Source organism: Nannobrachium achirus (genome assembly GCF_963921795.1).
Source record: "Nannobrachium achirus genome assembly, chromosome: 16".
NCBI lineage: Eukaryota > Metazoa > Chordata > Actinopteri > Myctophiformes > Myctophidae > Nannobrachium > Nannobrachium achirus.
The window spans coordinates 11,978,927-11,999,476 of record NC_137823.1 but is presented as its reverse complement, the minus strand read 5'-3'; positions in this window follow the sequence as shown (position 1 = coordinate 11,999,476).

The following is a 20,550-nucleotide window of genomic DNA, read 5'->3' as shown; positions in this document are numbered from 1 at the left end:
TAGACATAGGCCACACATGGTGAAGATAAATGTGAATAATACACATTATATTAAAGACAGCTACTTCAGATGTGAGACAAGTTGTGTGTGTTTGAACAAGCCTGTTCCGTTTCCTCAACAGAGAAAGGCGGAGAAATGCTACTGTGCTGCAACTACAACTGTCCTCACATATGGACCCACTTGGCCTGTACTGATCTGCCGTCTGCGCCAGAAGGGGATTGGTTCTGTAGTTCCATATGTGAGGACAGTGTAGACTACAGTACATATACTGCACATGCCATAAAAAAAAAGGAGGCACCATGGTACAGTGCCATCTCCGAGACCAATGCCTCCACAATGAGTGGTACCACATCCGCTGTTTGAGGCCTGAGGAGCGGAAGAAAACTGACGGTATTATAGTGTATTAACTGTGTCTATTGCTTGACCTCTATAGAGGTTCATCCTCAATGAAACCACTTACTGACATTATGATCTTAATACAAAATATTATGTGTCTTACTTGGACTAATCGTTTGCATTTCCACTAAAAGGTGAATGGTACTGCTCACCAGAGTGCGCACATCAAGGTCAGGACAAAGTTCTGACCTATACCAAGGCACTGATGTGGAGGGGCCTTTGCCACATGGCCAGGCAGGATTGTGTCCGAGAGGGTGATGGACCAGCTTTGATGCAACTCTGGAAGCATGACCTTCTGTCATTCTGGCAAAAAAAAACATCACAAGTACTTCATACTTGGCCACAGAATGCTAACTGGTATAATGATCATTGGTAACAATGTGATTGCAGTATGATGCAATTAACATCTATAGTGGTTAATGTCTTTACAATTTGTTATGCCTTGGTTTATGTTGTCCATTAGGAATTGAGGGTTATTTGCCCGATCGGCTTGCCATGGAGATGGTGTGGGGCAGAGTGGCCAACCTAAGTGGTGGGCCTGGGAAGAATATCCCCTTAGACCTGGTTAATGAATTTATGAACAATGAATTCAAAGGTATCTATTAACATAGTGCTCTTTGCCAGTTAACAGATTATAAAGTACACAGCCAACTTACAATGATGTTGTTGCTTTTTTCTCTCAGAAACTCAAGTGGACCCGGGGCCGCTATACTGCTGAGCAGGTGGCAAGGTGTGCAGAAATGTCTGGGCCATTTGGGAAAGCCTTCGAACAATTGTTCCTGTCCTCGGGCATAGGCCAGTTCTCTTCCTCCCACAGTAACAACTCTCCATGCATTAAATCAGACATTGTTACCTTTGTTGAGGAATATAGAGAGGATGCCCTATTCTCTTTTATACCGGGACGACACCACAAGGGCTACGATACATTCACGTACCCACAGTCCATCACAAAGCCAGAGAAACTGGGGAAATCTATAAAACGCCTGGCATTTGAAATTGATCTGTGGGACCAGAAGAATTACGTGTAACGTGAGTATGATACTTACTGTATCCATAAGTAATGTGAATAACCAACCAACCACAAACAAACAAAAAATAAAATAGACCGTTAACAGTTTAATTTCTTGATGGAAAATATTCTTAACCAGATTTAAAAAGAAAAAAGAAAACATGCCTTGTAGAGCTTTGGAATTGGGTTTAATTAACCATTTTCTCTGTGTCTGTCACTGTTTCTATATTGTCACACACACACTGCAGCAGCCTGGCATCATGCACACATCACGTGTAACTGACTTGTTTGTGCCCTTGATAAAAAGATGGTCAAGGACCCTCTTACGGAGACAGCGTTTCTGCCTGTACTGATCCACCAGGGACAGCATACAAGGCTTTATGTGGCCCTTAATCACTGACCCTGGGTAGATGTACATGTGTGCTTTTCCTGGCAAACCATCTCGTGCACACCTTATGACAGGAGGTCATTAGATGGCCCCCAGTGGACACCATGCCTCACATCCCCTATATCAACCCCTAACCCAAATGCTACAGTGGCCAGCACACATCTTAAGGGGCTCTTTTGTGTGGCAAATGTGGAAAGGATTTCTTCCTTTTTTCTAGGGGATGTGTGGCTATGAAACATATCCACTAGGAGATGTGTTTCTTTTTTTTCATCAATATGACACATAGCACTGCCATGGCTCTCCTTAAACATGCCAAAGGCTTGTGTCAATTTTGACATGGATCTGTAAGACATAAGGAAATATACTTTGTAGTCATATATCATCTTCAGAACCAATCTAGACACTAAATCTCAATTGACTGGTATAAAACCAGAGCCTAAAATGATACACATATGTTTCACTGAGATACGCTTTGTTTAACAACCTGAAGTAGATGATGGATTTTTCTGCATCTGTGCCTTTATCTTTCAGATCCTGCACCAGCCATCCAACCTCTGCAGCTATGTTTGTACCAGTGGTTCCCTGGACAGTTATATGGATGTTTGGCCTGGAAAAGAATTGTCATAATATTGTAGGCTATGATGAAAATGACATTGTATATATTGTGTGTTGCAGGTCAGTGGCCTTGTAAGAATGTGTCCGCCCTGAGATTGGCAGGTTGGGGTTAAATCCCTGGCCGAGTCATACCAAAGACTATAAAAATGGTACCCTGGTACTCCCTGCTAGGCACTAAGCACTACAGGGTGGATTAGGGGTAAGTCCCAGTGTCATACTAGCGTCATGTCCAGGGGATGTATATTTGTACAAGCTGGATCACGCTACATAAATAGGAGATAGGCTCCTGACCACATGGCTCAGAAACCGTTGCTTCCCAAGGCTACTTACTTACTGTGTGTTGTACATTATACTTTATGTAGTGATCCTATTACCTATGGGAAACACAATTAACTAGTTCAGTCAGATAACCCACGATAAGGATTGAAACAATGTTTATTATTATTATGAATGAGTAATGCAAGTGTGTATATGTCACATTTATTTTGGCGTCAGGCTCTGCTCTCCCTGCTCAGCGCAGCACAGAAGAACATCAATAACCATTAGTAGCAGGGAGATATAAATATATATAAACACCCCCCATGGGGAACAGAATTAACAGCAGAGCCTACTGGTGGTGCTGGGGAGGCGGTGGGAGCAAGCAAGTGCCAGCTGCCAATCAGCAAGGCAGGAGGAAGAGACAACTGAACAGGCTTTAAGTAGGTTGGCAATGATCAGCTGACTGCCACGTCACCTGTGACGCAAGACTGGCGTAGTAGTGTTGTAACAGAACTGAATGCAACCGCATTGACCCCTCGGGTATATGCTGACTGATCTATCCATATATACCTGTTACAGCTGACTGATACAGTTAGCACTGATTCCTTCTCATGCATCCGATGGATGATGTCATCAGCCATCTCCTGTGTGGCAGTGGCGGTAAGCATCAACACAGGGCATTTGAGGATACTTGTGACCTCTGGCACTCTCAAATATGCCTCTCTAAATGTGTCTCCCCTAAAAATATCAAATAACAAAAAAAGATTCCACAGTAAGGATGTTGGTACATTATTTTGTTATTCATCTGTCAAATAGCCTAAACAATGTGGGCTACCGTATGTGAAAATAGCCACTCAATGTGGAATATCTTTATTGAAATTAAAATGATTTTGTGGCATTTGTTTGTTTTTGTTTACTTATTTCATTACTTGATCAAAAATGAAAAAGATTACGGTATATTAAGCATATTGCACTATACCATAAAGTGATGCAGTGAGCCTCATCTACAGTGACAAGACATATTTGTTTTCTTTTGCTCTTCAACCAGTCCCACCAAGGGTCCACAAACATGCTCTCAGGGGAGATGAAAAGCATCGTTATGTTTCCAGCAAGAATCTCTGTGACAAAATTAGTAATTTCCAATAGTACATCAATCAATCCGTATTAGAACAGAGGCATAAAGGTTGTATAGTTTACTCACGAAGTTTGATGTCTTGTGGGATGTCACTATGGATTGGATGGCTGCAGCTGGAACCCCAAGCTCTGTCCAATGTGTCACCTGATCTGACATCAGTGCCTTAAAGGAGTCATCCAGACCAAAACACATATAGGGTTAAATCTGTCTTTTATCATACCCCTTTATACCTGCTTTATTCCATTTTTTTCATAGCTGCCCCTGTTGCTAGATTTCGGCTGCCCCTGTTGCTAGATTTCGCGGGCCCTCTCATAACTAACAGAGTGTATAGCCTTTATACTAGTGCGGTTATTTCTTCAGCTTCAAAGTTAGTATTTTTTTATTGGATTGTGTTTGCACAACGTCCTGAGATCAACCAAACCGCTGTTTTGACCTCACAGGCACCCTTACTTGTCAAACCGACCCCTCCCTCCCCTCCCTTTCTAGCCTCTCCTCTCCCTGCTCTGGTGCAGAGCAGAAGCCGTTTGACAAGTAAGGGTGCCTGTGAGGTCAAAACAGCGGTCCAATAAAAAAAGACTAACTTTGAAGCTGAAGAAATAACCGCACTAGTATAAAGGCTATACACTCTGTTAGTTATGAGAGGGCCCGCGAAATCTAGCAACAGGGGCAGCCGAAATATAGCAACAGGGGCAGCTATGAAAACTAGACCAGGTCAACCTGGTTGTGCCAGACCCCCTGTCTGTCATCATCATTTATGACATCATGCCTTTTGTAGGCATGTCATCATCATGTCATCATCATATATACCCTTTATATAGAAAACCCGGACAGACAGACAGACCGACATTTGCTTATGTAGGCCTACCCATTTCATGGGTCTGGCAAAAATGGAATAAAGCAGGTATAAAGGGGTATGATAAAAGACAGATTTAACCCTATTAGCCGGGGAGCCACTTTGCCAAAATGAGAGAAGACCTGTGATGTCATGACATACTCCAAATTTTAGTTTTTCCTATTAATTTGGTCAATAGGGTACACAGAATGAGAGGCCTGCTCTGCCGGAAACACTGCGAAAAAAAGTTTCCCATTGACTTCACTATACTGGAAAAAAACACACCAAAAAAAGTAGCATGTGAGGGGTCAAACTAAGGGTTCTTCATGATTCTGAATCCATTGCAAGCATTTGTTTTGCATGAAAAACATTCCTTGGGCTAGATGTCAGCCTCTCAAACCTGTGAAAAGTGATGAGTCATCACTTTTCACCGTTATTTTGGTCCGTTTTCTAGCCCAAGGAATGTTTTTCATGCAAAACAAATGCTTGCAATGGATTCAGAATCATCAAGAACCCCTAGTTTGACCCCTCACATGCTACTTAAAGGATATTTTTTTTGGTGTGTTTCTTTCCTGTATATTGAAGTTGATGGAGTGAATATACAAATGGCCATAACTTTTTTTCGCAGAGTTTCCGGCAGAGCAGGCCTCTCATTCTGTGTACCTTAATGACCAAATGAATAGAAAAAACATCAATAAAAAGTATGTCATGACGTCACAGGTAAAACCCTATTCCTTGAGCTTTTGGGCCTGTGGCTCCCCGGCTATATATGTGTTTTGGTCTGGATGACTCCTTTAAGAGGGCTTATAATGAGCATGTAGTGCTCACTACCTGGATGTAGCTTTTAGATGTTGCATAGTTTAGATTATATGTTGATACCAGTTAAAATGACTCACTCATAATTGTATGTTATAGGCTAAACCTACCTTGTCCATTAATTGACCAACAAGCCCAAAACAGGCACTTTTCCCAAATCCAGTGGGTAAAATGGCCAAAACATCCTGACCCTTTAACAAAGATTTAATTATAAGCTTTTGTTCGTTTTTTAATTGAAAAGGAAAATTAATACTCAAAAGCAAATTTTCAAAATCTTCATCTGTGAGTGCCATGATGTGAAATGATATTTGGATGTGAACAATATAGTTCTATAACTTCTAAATGTTTTATTTTAATAAATGCACACGACAGACGCACAATAGCCCGGTCTGAGGAGCGTTTATTGTGAGAGGTGTTGCCTGTGAATGGGGTGCTTGTTTTATCAACTCGGTTTACGCAAAACCACCAGTGGCACGTCTCAATTGGTGCCCATGATCAAATGTCAGCGCACCTGTCAATTTGTGATGACGTTTGTGACGATCAGCGGATGTTCCCATATATTCAGTCCAGCAGTCATTCCGGGCCCCTCGCCCGGTCGTGTAAGTCATCCGTGTTGGCTCGTGATAAGTGGTGATATTTTACAAAGCACACGTTTTCAGCCAGAACTTTCAAATGGATATGACACTACAGGACAATATCTTTCTCCCAGGCTGAGGAATTAATTATTGGGTGAGTACACAAGTAGCGCGCAGCACTTTAGTGCCGCGCAGATTAGTTGCTAACCGCCGCGCCATGGGAGCGTTCTATGGCTCCAGATTTGAGGGATTACTCGGAGAGTCAATCGACCGAACATTGGAGACATTCTAGGGCTACCACCACTCATACACACTCATACACGATACACACACGCAAACACCACACTAGCAGAAACACACACACCATCCCATCCTAGATCAGTGACTTTACATTCAACCAATAGTAAAGGAGTACACGGATCAGATCTCATACCAGTGGTTCTCAACAAAAAAAATAATAAAGAGAGAAAATAAAAAGACCATTACTGCATAAAAAGTAATCAACAAACTATTACTAGGTTTAAAAACTGGTCAAACATTGGCAAACTCACAACTTTGCTAATTTATCTGTAGACCCACCCAGGTAGAAGTTGAATGAAAGAACTAAATGCAATGCCTCAACTCCTACAATTCCAAGAGCTTATGAGAGTGTGTGTGTGTGTGTGTGTGTGTGTGTGTGTGTGTGTGTGTGTGTGTGTGTGTGTGTGTGTGTGTGTGAATGATTATTTTAAGGGGGGTTATGCCTGATAAGGTTGAGAACCACTGTGACATTAAAATCAACCTTCATTAGTGATATTTTTATTCTACTACTCTGCCACCAACAGGTAGAATGCCCTGACATCATCCATTTCAAAACTAGCCTGAACACCCATCTATCAGGAGACCACAAGGGAAGGTAAATGTCATTTTCAATAGAATGTTTTTCCTCCTTTGTATGTTCTATCCTTCGGTCTTTCAATGTTATATGAGATACATAAAGTGTGGTTCCTGTAAATAAGCCGTAAGGCTTTCTAGGATCTCCTCTTAGTTGACCTTGTACCAATGACTTGTGCTGTCATAAAACTGTACTTTGTTCTATCTCAAACTTCCAACAAATTCTTCAATCAATAAAAAACATTGTTTAATACAATCAGAAAAGCTGACTTTTATGTTTGGATGTGGGCTGTCAATGGTTGATGCTAGTCTAGATTCAATTTAAAAAGAAAATCTAGAGTTGGAGTTGCAAAAATTAAGCTAAACCAGCATAGGCCACTAGGCTACATTGAATCATTGGAAAAAAGAAGGAAAGAAAGGGTTTGAAGGTAGGCTACGATAACATTGACTGAACTCACCTACATTATGTGGTAGTAGTAGTGGATTGTGAATTTGTGCCACTGCTATGTCTTGTTTCTGTAGGCTATAAAATGTGGTTACACCCCGCCATTCCGAAACACCGCTATTCCGAACGTTGACTTCTAACCCTAACCCTACCCCTAACCCTAACCCTAACCCTAACCCTTACCCTAACCCTAACACTAACCCTAACCCTACCCCTAACCCTACCCCTAACCCTAACCCTAACCCTGCTTCGGAATAGCGGTGTTTCGGAAAAAAATATATATCTCACACACACAGTACACACAGTAAATAGGTTTCCTCATAGTGGGTGGCAAATGTGTTTATTCTACTTTACCCCCTTAATTAAAAAAAATAATGAAATAAAATACAAAATGTTGGCAGCCTACTTGTCATGAACAACACAAGTGTGAATGACACAAGGTGCAGGACAGGTCCATGGCATTAAACACAAATGTCTTCACATGTTTTCATTTGGCTCCTTTTGAACATTCTGAGTTAAATAAACATTGAGGAGTTTACAGTGTAATTAGCCGCAAATTGCAACACTAGATTTTTTTATACTCTGATGAATCTAGGGTTGCAATACCTCCCATAGGCAGCCAATGCATCAAAACGTTTTTTTGCTATCTGATTCAAACTCACCAATATTGTGGCTCTGTGGAAAGCTTGGAATTTACTCTTGCTATCTGCAAAGCGTTTGTTTCTGAAAAATCCACCGTAGAATTGTTATGATTTTATTTTCTGTCAAGAAATCCGAGAAGACATGTTTTTTTTTCTAAGTCTTGAACTTCGGAAGCGCTCGTCTATAACGCCATGTCCCGCTGCCTCCTGCATTAGTCTGTGACATTTAAAACCAGCTGGTACACAGGACTGCTGAGTGACTTCCCACAAGCGCTTCCAAACTCCAACACTTATAATAATAAAAAATAATAAAAAATAATCACCCGAACTGAATTTCTTGACAGAAAATAAAATGACAACAATTTTACGGTGGATTTTTCAGAAACAAGCACTTTGCAGATAGCAAGAGTAAATTCCAAGCTTTCCATAGAGCCACAATATTGGTGAGTTTGAAATCGTTTAATACAATCAGATAGCAAAAAAACGTTTTGATGCATTGGCTGCCTATGGGAGGTATTGCAACCCTAGATTCATCCGAGTATAAAAAATCTAGTGTTGCAATTTGCGGCTACAGTGTAATGTCAAGGCTGCGTAACAGAGCCTATATTTTCTTCTTGTCAGTGGGTTAGGTTAGGGTTAGAGTAATATTTGTGCTTTATCATGATTTAAACACAGCTTGAGATCATTTTCTGCCCAATCAGAAAATGTGAACAGAATTATTGTAGTTACTTTTTTAATATCTGGCACCTAGAGTTGCAATACCAACCGTTTACAGCCCAGCCTAACAGGAAAGTCTGATCTGTTTGTATTAAACGATGTTGAAAAAAAACATTGCAGCTGTACGGAAAGCTTGGATTATCCTCTTTATCTGCTAAGTTTTTGTTTCATAGAAATCCACCATAGACATTGTCTATGAGCTACTGCTGAGCTGTTATGAGCTACTTTCTGTCAATATTGACTATTTGTGTTGGAAATCACTCAATCACTCAATCACTCAATCACTCAATCACTCAGGAGGCAGCAGGACAGTGTTATTGAAAAACTTCAAAACTCCAAAAAAATGTATCAACTGCACTAAATGTAATGTCTATGGTTGATTTTTATGAAACAAAAACTTGGCATAAACAAAAAGAATAATCCAAGCTATCGGTTCAACGGCAATGTTGTTGAATTTAACGTTGTTCAATAAATACTATCAGATCAAACTTTTCTGTTTGGATGAATGGGTAGCGTATTGCAACTCTAGATGCCAGATATAAAAAATAATGCATCTAAAGTGTGTGTGTGTGTGTGTGTGTGTGTGTGTGTGTGTGTGTGTGTGTGTGTGTGTGTGTGTGTGTGTGTGTGTGTGTGTGTGTGTGTGTGTGGACCTATCATAAAGTCATCTCTCTCTCCTTTCGTGTCTCCTTCCACTTCTCAAACTCTCTCCAGATCAGATCTCAGCACCAATACTCTGTTCTCTGTACATACCATTGGTTTTATTTTAGTAATTGTCGTAATTTTTATGTTCAATGTAAAAAATGGAAGGAAAAAAGGCAAAACAATATTTTACTTTATTCTGATCGTATTGCTTTTTTTTAAAGTTTTTTTTTTTATCTTGCTTATCTTTATAAGAAATGTTCTACTATATCTCACATATACTTTTACAGCAGAACAGTAAAGAACACTTGGACCTCTGTTCTCTGAGATGGCTGCCATGTTCAAGAGGTCGACTGAGGGAAGACCTTCCACCAGTTAAAGGTCCCATCAAGACAGTCGGTCCAGGGGAGGTTCCCTGTGACATCTGTCCTGATGCTGCTAAGCACAAGGCCCTTAAGTCCTGGCTCCTCAATCACTCCTAGCTTCCACTCTGTGTTTCCTTTAACTTGAACCTCATAATAGAGCTTAGATGAGTGGATGCCCTGTTTACTCAGTACACAGCATTCAGACAAGCTGGTCCAGATATTCCGTCTTCTGGCTCTTACTCGTTTACCATCTTCAGAGAGGATGAGGCCGTAGTACTTTGCTGTAGCAGGGTCCAGGGTCACATCTAGTGCATAGTGTTGTTGGGCCCTTTTCAGCTTGGCTTTAGGAACCACCTCCATTTTGTCATGTAGCATCTCTTCCAGCTCAGCAACGGCTGTCCACACAGTTTTCAGACTCTGAAAACTTTGGGCGTTGACCTTATTCAAATCAAGGACTTGTGGAATACTGGAGATTGACAGGAATGTCTGGAGGAGATGGTGGTGGTCCTCAGAGTGGGAAGACAGCTCCAGCTCGGTACTTTTCCTCTGAAGCACAGCGATGTCCCTCTCCAGCCGTTTGATGAAGCCTTGAGCTTGGCCCTCAGCTGTTCTCCGCCTCTCCTCTATCTCCTCAATGAGCATAACCTGGTTGCTTTGAACAGCTGCCATTATAGCACTGAACACCTTGATGGCTTCTTCTTTTTCTTTTGATGCCTCTACATTGTTCTTATTTAAGAACTGTTTGAGCTCATGAACTCTGATCTGTCGTTGCCATATCATCTGCTGTGCCTCAGACTTGATCTGACTGAGTTTAGCTTGCCTCACTTTAAACTCCTCCTCTAGTAAGACGGTGTCATGAGCCTTATGTTCGGTCTTCAGACACTCACACGTGACACAAATGCATTATTTTATTCTTTGTGTGCCCTATTAATTGTACTTTGTCTTCAGTAAAGTACAAAGCTTGTAGTTATGAAGCTTCGACAGAGCCTGTACTTTTATCTTTTTAACATTGTCCTATTAAAGTTGTTTTTATTTCATCTTTTGTTTTGTAAAGCGACTTTGAGTACCTTGAAAAGCGCTATATAAGTTCGATGTATTATTATTATTATTATTATTATTATTGCGACCGTAGGTCGCACTTACTATCAAAACCTGCACAAACTGTGAGTCAGTCAGTCCGTCAGTCAGTCAGTCTGTCCGTCTGTCTGTCACACCTCACACGTCACACTATTGCCCTGCTCATATCTCCGCAACCGTTGCCCCGATCCATGCCAAATTTTGCACACACGCTCCTTGGCTGCCAAACTACAACCTCCAAGGACCCCCGGAGCTCCAGGGACCCCCAGGTCCCTGGGGGACCCCCAGATGTAAAAAAATACCAAATGTGCAAAAATGACCAAATGACCACTCCAACATGGCTGCTCACGGGGAATTCCCGGGGACCACCGACTCCTGGTGCTCCAGAACGGATGCCAAAGTGGTGGCGCCCCCAGTGGAGGACCCCCTCCACTGCAGCTCACATAAAATGCCGTAACTCGGGCTAGGAGCGTCCGGGAGAGCCGGGGCCGGTACCTATTCGTCCGCCAAGGCAACACGGAGACCCCACCCCTCATTTCTCACATGGCCCTCTTCTAGCGCCACCATGAGGCCGATTCTTGCAAAACAAATTTTTGGACACTGCTCCTACAGATTTTGCCCTAAAATCACGCACATCGGTACACAGTATGTCTACACATTGCCCACACAACTAGGAACCAATGGCAGTTACAGCCCTCTTTGTGTGTACATGTGACCTACGGTCGCTTATCTCCCCATTAGGGAGTCTTACTGGTTATTATTCCGGTATTAACCTGAGGGCCGCATTAAGTGAAGGTGGGGGCCGCATGTGGCCCCTGGGCCGCCAGTTGACCATGTATGCTGTACAGTATGTCTAAATAAACATACTTGCTCCAGTTTGGTATATTTGAATTGCTTACTTGATGTGGTCCAGTATGAGCTTAGGAACATTGCGTACTATAGACCCAAGTATGTTAAACAGATTGTATAGTGTATTAGTAGCAGTTGTTTACTTACAGTAATTTTGTTTTCCCCTGCAAAGAAGTAGGTAAGCCCAAACATAAAAAGAATCACACCTTTGAGTTGTGGGTTGTAACATACATTTTAGCCACTGAGGTCAAACATGAATGAAAAATTGCCCCATAGCTAACTAAACGATGATCCACTTAACATCACACGACAACACGAGTAAATTAATGATATGATTAACCAATAGCTCCAGGGCTGTGCTGTGTCCACTGTCCAGTGATAAACACAGTAATATTGCCAATGTTAAAGTTAGGTCATAAGTCATTTTCTTTGGTTAAAATAAGTGTTACACAACTATATTCTGATACTGTACTAAAGACTTCATGTCTCTTCATATCGTTATTAAACAGAAAATTCATTTTCAGGTCTGAAGAAGAAAAAAAGGTCCAAGGCCTTATGTGCCACAAAAGCACTAAGTGGATGGGTAACAGAATTATCAGGTCTGGATATCAATTCTATCCAAACTTGAACTCCGTAAGGACACAGTACATTTGGTGAAAGAAATTAGCAGACAAGATTGGAAATGGAACACTAAATATTAAGCTGATAAATCGGTTCTCTATCCTGATTGGTTGACATTTTGTCACCTACCTAATGTTTCTTTTTCCCCCCCCTTCTGTTTATTAAAGAGTTGGTGAGAGAGTGACAGAACAAACACTGATATGTTTGAACCAAAACATATCACTTACCTTTAATCAGGTCTATTTGGTTCCATTTCACTCAATGGGAAATATATTGCCTGATCTGGAATTTAACTAGTAACAGCCTCGCTTGATGCATGATGACAAGCATTATTTAATGTATGCATCAAATATATGCCTTATAACATATGACATTTTTGATATATGACGTGTGATTATAATGGTTTATGATGTGCTTATAATGACTATGGCCTTAAACTCTGATCTATTTTAATTATGTGTAGTTTCTGGACAATGTACTACAAGGAGCAAAGAAAAGGTATATGCATTGCACACACATGCTAGTCCTAGTAGAAATGTTTCCACTAAACATGGAGCTAGAAAGAGGCTTGTGGGCCAGATCTGACAATCATCTGGTTGTATAAATGTGTGAAGCTTTCAATAGGCCTACTTCTAAACTCTGACCATACAAACAGGATAGTATATTTTCTTTGTTTGGGGGTAGAAACATGTCATATGATCATCTTCTAATGGGACAGAGGATGATACTGTACTACCAAGGTGTTCGGAGGTGTTAAACTAACTAAGCACTAACACAAGGTAAAACGTGTGAAAAAAACATTATGAATGTAAAAAGTACCAATAATTACATTCACAAATACAATTTAGGGATCTATTTTTCAGTGACTTACTATAAATAATGTATGTGTTAAATTAAAATATCCAATGCAAAGAGACAGTGTATTGCCTAAGATCACAGGTAAACCAAGAACCTACAGTATAGTATCAGTGTAAACCATGGGTCTTCAGCAGGGTGTCCAGGACCCCTAAGGGGTCCTTAGAGTTACTACATGTTTTGGCAACTTTTTGGCCAACAGGTTTGGTGTAGAGGGAAAAAAGAGCAGACCAAATACAGAGCCAAATGTCAAGTTTAGTATTGATGGTTTAAAGGAGTAGTTCACCCCCAAAATGACTTTTTTTTTCTATTGATTACTCAGGCCATGGAGAGTAGAGTTCAATAATATTTTTTGGTTTTTGTCACATTCCTAAGACAAAATTTTGATTCGAGTAAATTTACCCTCATTGATTCCGGATGGTGACCCGTTTCGAAACGGGTCACCATCCTAAGGGTTAGGGTGCTTTGCAGTCAAGAAAGAGAAGACAACATCAATGACACATCACAGAGTTCAGAGAGAGGTCGAAAAAACATGAGACACAAATAGCCAATTTAAAAACGGAGAACACGCTAATGGAAGCAAACACGGAAACAATTATCAAAGGCAAACAGACAGATTAAAGCAGAAAGGAGAGGAAAAATACCTTGCCTAAAACAGGTCTATGTCTAAACAGAGAGACTGAGCTAAAAGTGAGGGGGACAAAAATGGGTGTTTAGGTTTGATTTGCTGCTAGATATGTGCAATCCCAGGAAGTTGAGTCCCATTGCAGCTAATAGGCCCACAGGAGCCTCGCTGCCTTGCCCATAGACCAGATGTGAGGGGGAGGAAAAAGACCCCATGTGAGTCTCTTTGTTTTAATGTTTTCTCTCTTCCTTTCTGTCCCTTGTGTGCATGCCGCATGCATGTGTGTCTGTGCGTGCTGTGTGCGTGCGTGTGTGTGAGTGAGAGGAATCGTGCCTTTGTTAACTTAAGAAACCCGAGGATGATTTTACGAATGTGTTCGAAATCAGTAGTTCTCAAACCTTTTAGTGCTGCGGACCATTATCGGTATACCGGTATGTAAACCCCACATTCTCTGGGCCAACCTAAGCAATACATTTGCCACGCACATCCCTCTACACCCTAGCCTGGCTCCAGCCAATAGACCCGCCCACTCTCTGAGTGAACTGCATCTCTTGGTTTGGGTGTGTCATATGACGCGTCTCTTGATACTGTATCTTGGCCTACCGACCAATGAAATCAATGCAATACGGAGGAGGGGTGCGTCTAACTTTTGAAAATCAACAGAAACAGTTGCCTCCTTTGATCTTCAGAAGAGCTGCAACTACAAAGTGTCGATAGCTCGTTAGTGATTCTCTCTAATCAATGAAACATCAAAGACAATGACCTGTTTGGTGCATGTCATAGAGGGGAGGGGGAGGAGGGAATGTTTTGTGTGCAAAAGTCAAACACAACCCCTCCCACCAGATCTCTTGTGATTGGGAATTTAAAATTTTAAATCCCCGCCCCTTTTCAATCAAATAGAATGGAGACAACTTCAGACTCAAGCCCCAGCGTAGAGTCTGAAATCAGGCTATCTACACCCAGGAAGGAACCAATGCCACTTACAGGCCAATTTGTGTATACATACGACCTGACAGTCGATTATCTCCCGATTAGGGAGTCTTACTGGTACAGTATGTATATTTGGCCGTGGACCCCCATATGAATTTGTTTTTGAGCCAAAGACTCCCAGAAGAGATTTGCCAATTTGTCCAAATTATTGTACAACATTAATGTACTTGCAGATCTGCTATTTTTGAGAACATCGACTGTTCTAAATGATTTGAAAAACATATGTAGGCCTATAGCTAATATCTAAAATTTCATTTTAATGGTTTTAACATCTGAACTGTTTCAAGGTGTCTCACATTGGGTAAATAAAATCCTTGCCTTGTGAAACAGCAGTTGGAGCGTGGTCCATCCTGGAAGAAGAAGAACATACAGTACAAGTTATACAGTAGGGGGTTGGTAGATAACACTGAGACAGCTCAACTTAAAGTCATTTCCTTTTTCTGTGCCATTTAACTGGAGAGTGGGGGGGGGGGGGGGGGGGGGGGGGGGGAGGAGTGGGTGTAAGAAGTATAGACCCCCGGTCAACAAAATATCTAGGACAGGGGTTTTCAACAGGGGGTCCGGGACCCCTATACATTAACCACTTGAACCCTATGGCGTCCATATTCTGAGAACTTAAGCCAAAAATAGCAGATCTACAAGCTCACAACGCCTCGCGCTGCGAGGCGTTGTGAGCTTGTAGATCTGCTATTCAACTCCAATAGGGAAGTGAACATGAGCTCAGATTGTGACCCAGTCTTGTGAGATCTGTTAACAACCTTTTTTTTACAGGGGCCAGTTCCAAGTTGCAGCCACCACCTGTAGGTGCTCTTTTAGAGCAGTTTTGAAGGAGAGTATAGGTATTTATACTCGGTTGGTAGGGCATTCCACATGTTTGTGGCATAGCAGGAGGCAAATATCTGAGGCAAATCTGGGCTGAAAGTGCACGATTGTGGACATCTTTGACGTTTTGGAAGTATTTTGTCAAGTACATAGGTAGTCGTAGTCCTATCTAAGTGGTGTAGCGTGTAGACAAGGCCCATTGCAAGTTGCTATACTCTGTCCTCTGCCCTGAGCAAACGAGGAAAATGAGCAGGGGTTAAACATCTTTGCCAAATGCCATGAATATGTTACTTTGCATACATGATTTAGAGGCAGAAGAATAATTTGCATAAAACTGCAATATTCATTGAATTTATTAAAAAAGTATGTTTCAATTTTAAAAAAAAATCCGTTCCGACAGATCTTTAGATATTGGTCCAAAGTTCACGTAAAAAAAGTTCACAGAATAAAAGTGGGTTTAAGTGTTTTACAAACTGCTCAAAATGGCGGAAAATCTAAGGGCGGAGCTTACTTAAAGGACCAGTTCACCTCTGGTTTGATTGATTGATTGAACCCTTTATTAGAAGTTTGCATAGGAAAAGGTACAGTTTCATGACGGTACAGTTCACTGGTACAAGGTCTACTAAAAGGAGATCCATGAAAAGACTAAGCTTATTTCCACTGGAAGCCATTAAAGTATCTCATATAACATTGACAGACAAATAGAACACAGTACTATGCAGTAGATATGTAAAGAAAAACAAAAAAAGAAAACAGTAAGTCTAAACAAACAGTATACAAAGAAGGGGCAGGGGAGGGTAGGGTTGGGCTAGGTTCGTTTTTTTTTACTAGTTGCGAACGGCTGCTGCCTGTAAGTGGTTTTTCAGGGCAATTTTAAAGGATGCTAGTGATCCACACTCCTTTATGGCCTTCGGTAAGGCTGGAACAACCAGATCTTATTTCATTGTTGTTTGGGGCACGTTCAACACAATCCTAAGTTATTTTTTGTGTTCAATCTGTGTTTTGAGATATTTTAGTATTTCAGCATGTTACAACTGGTCATAATGCTTTGTAGCATGATATTGCATCATCTCTTGCATCATATGATGCAAAATGCAGGCATGAGCTCTACCTGTTCAAAGTTCGCACTTTCAAAGGCTTCCTACAGCGCCACCATTTGGCCGATTGCTGTAAAAAGTAATAGCACACGTCGCCACAGTAAGCTAAACACATAATTGATGTTTTTATTTTCATTTTCTGACTAAGTATGTAGGAGTAGAAAGGTGCCAAAGTTTTGAGGAGAACTTGATATAGTATATAAAGAAATATTGACAATATCTAAAGTGTGCTCGCCTTACAGGCGAGCCCACAATTAGGCAGTTTTAATCTTGGGCCAAATCTCTGCATCTGCCTGTCTGTCAGTCTGTGTCCCTTTATGCCCATATACGGATCCCTGATGTCATCACATCATGGCATCATAGTACTGATGTCATTGCGACCGTCAGGGAGCAGTTTACTACCAAAACCTCCACCGGCCGTCCGTCCGTCCGTCGGTCACACGTCACACTTTTCCCCAACTCATAGATACGATGACATCACAGAGTCCACAGCTGATGATGTGGCGACATCACAGAGTCCACAGCTGATGATGTGGCGTGATGTCATACAATACACAAACAAGCCCTATATAAAGGGGCAATTCTCACCAGGGAAGAGAGCATTCCTCGACTCAGACCTTATCGCCAGGATCAACTAAGCTTATAGCTTATCATCACATCCAACCATACTCAGCTAGTGGGGAATGCTCTCTTCCCTGGTGAGAATTGTTTGTAAGGCTTGTTTGTGTATTGTATGACATCACGCCACATCATCAGCTGTGGACTCTGTGATGTCATCGTATCTCCATAATGGCCATCTCTGTATATGGAGATATAAGTCGTCCATGCCCAAGTATGGGCTGGTGAGGTCAGACTTTGTGTGATGCGTAGGTTATCTCCATATATGGAGATTCAACATTCCAGGTAATAATAATAATCAAGTCAATTAGATAATCAAGTCAATATTCAGGTAGATGGTGTTGACATTGAGAGGGTTATTGAAAACAAATTTCTTGGGGTAATAATTGACGATAAATTGAACTGGAAATCTCACATTAAATATATACAAAATAAACTATCACGAAGTATTTCAGTACTGAGCAAAGCTAAGCATGTCTTAGACTAAATCACTCCGCATGCTCTACTGTTCCCTGGTTTTACCCTATCTAAACTACTGCTCAGAGGTTTGGGGAAATACATATTCAACGTCACTTCATGGACTAACTATATTGCAAAAAAGAGCCATAAGGATAATAAATAATGCTGGATATCAAGATCACACTAATATACTATTTTTAAATTCAAATCTTTTAAAATTCATGGATATTATAGAACATAAAACTGCCATTATAATGTATAAGGTAAGAAATAATCAACTCCCTGGAAACATCCAGGGGATGTTCTCTGACAGAGAGGGGGGCTATAATTTAAGGGGGGAGCTAAATTTAAAAACACAATTTACGCGAACGACATTAAAATCGTTCTGTATTTCAAGATGTGGAGTGAAGCTATGGAACAGTATGGAGGAGGAGCTTAAACAGTGTTCAAGTATGATACAGTTCAAAAAAAGGTATAAAGAAAGCATTATAAAGAGGTACAGAGGTGAAGAGACTCAGTAATAACTTAGAGTATATAATGTTTTGCAGATGTGTATGTATGTATGTATGTATGTATGCAAGTATGTATGTATGTATGTATGTATGTATGTATGTGTGTGTGCATGTATGTATGTATGTATGTATGTATGTATGTATGTATGTGTGTATGTATGTATGTATGTATGTATGTATGTATGTATGTGTGGGTGTATGTATGTATGTACGTGCGTGGGTGCGCGCGTGCGTACGTATGTACATGCGTATGTATGTATGTATGTATGTAGGTATATATGTAGACTACATTTTTATTTAGGGAGGACTTCTTTTGCTTTTGAAGAATTATATGAAAAATCATGAGTTTATAGACATTTATACCATTTATGGTATATGCGATACAGAAATCAAAGGATGACGTTAAAGTAAGATGGGGTAGGATTAAATAAGTTTTATACTTCTTCCTACTCCCTTTTGAACATGGAAAATCAGTTGTTGTTGCCAGTGAGGCTTGTTTTGACTTGCTTTGTAACTTTAATTTTTTTTAAAATTAATGATATTTCTTTTTAACTTTGTCAATTTTTTTTTTAACATGTTCAAAATAAAGACTTTCATTCATTCATTCATTCATTCATTCATTCATTCAGGTGTAACTATGGCTGCCCGTATGACGTGAGAGTTGGAGGTTGTGGATTGGCAGGCAAGGAGTGTGTGTGCAAAGTTTGGCATGTGTATTGTATGACATCACGCCACATCATCAGCTGTGGACTCTGTGATGTCATCGTATCTCCATATATGGCCATCTCCATATTTGGAGATATAAGTCGTCCATGCCCAAGTATGGGCTGGTGAGGTCAGACTTTGTGTGATGCGTAGGTTATCTCCATATATGGAGATTCAACATTCCAGGTGTAACTATGGCTGCCCGTATGACGTGAGAGGTGGAGGTTGTGCTATACTGGACTCTCTGTATGATCATTTGGGTCAGATAATATCTCTCAGCTCCCCCAGGTACTAAGCACTCAGACAACAGGTGCAGCGGTACCCTGCCAACGCCTACAACAAGGTATTGCATAATGTTCCCAAAGGGCATTGATTGGCCTAGCAGGCATAACATACATTAATTGAACATAAATCATAAAATCATCAACATTAATCATGACTTTCCCCTCCAACCTATACTCATATAGGAAAAACAATAACACGGCAATAATAGAACCCAAAGCATGCTGGGAAGTCTCTCTCTCCTGCATTACAATGTAACCTAATCAAGCCCCCGGAACGGCTTGTAAACATTGAAGCGGCCGCCCTACTGGCCAAAGCTGGAATTTCAGGCGGGGTGAAACATACATGCACGAGCATAAGAGCGCGCCGCTGGGGTCTACAATAGGGTTCAATGGACGTCGACGTCGTTCGTGACGTCATTACGTCTCGACGTCAAACATTTTGGCCACTAGGTAGTGGCCAATTTCCCCCAGAATGCACCTGGATTCGCTACTTCCGCATGCTTCAAAACGTCACTGAGCACTTGCATTGAAGTGAATGGCTGAATTGCTGTCCGCTCTCTATTATATATATGGGTGGGTGACGTGACGTAACGTTTTCGCTGTCCTCGGTGTCAAACATGTATAAATAAAAAATATATTTGTCAAAAACCTTCTGAATATTGTGCAGGACATTAAGCTTTATGTGAACTTACTCAAGATTAAAACATTTCATTCCTCATTTCTTCAGAATTTTCAACCAAGCATGGCAAAACTCATATGGTGTGACTGTCCTGACCTTGTTTCTCAAAGTGGGAACTTGAATAAAACTAAGAAAAAGAATTGCTAAAAATCATTTGAAAATGAATTTAGGCTAAAAAAAAATGTCTATTTGTGAGCCTATATCTTTTCAAAGTCAAAGCATAATGTTTTCAGTCATTTCTGATCAAAAACATTTTGTCCCCCAAACCAAAATCATTTGGTGTGACACTAGTTTGGACAAATTAAACAGGCAATTATTTGGACACCTATTGGCTAGAGAGGTCCTTCTTCTGTAAGGCTATTCAGCACTCCCAGCACAACTGCAAGACAGGTGTTTGAGGTGAGTTATGATTTTAACATTTTCATGAAATGCCATCTTGTTGAAACTTTGACAAACTCACCACTTTGGATGTCTGTTGGTGTGACACCTTTTCATTAAAAAAAGCTTAAGTTATTTGAAGTTTTGGTCATATTTCCATGTAGATCTAGGTTGCTTTGTTATAGCTAGCATGCTGTTAGCATGCTAATGTGTACATAGTAGCCTCAAGGTAAACCTAAATGCAGAAAACGTAATATGGTGTGACACTTAAT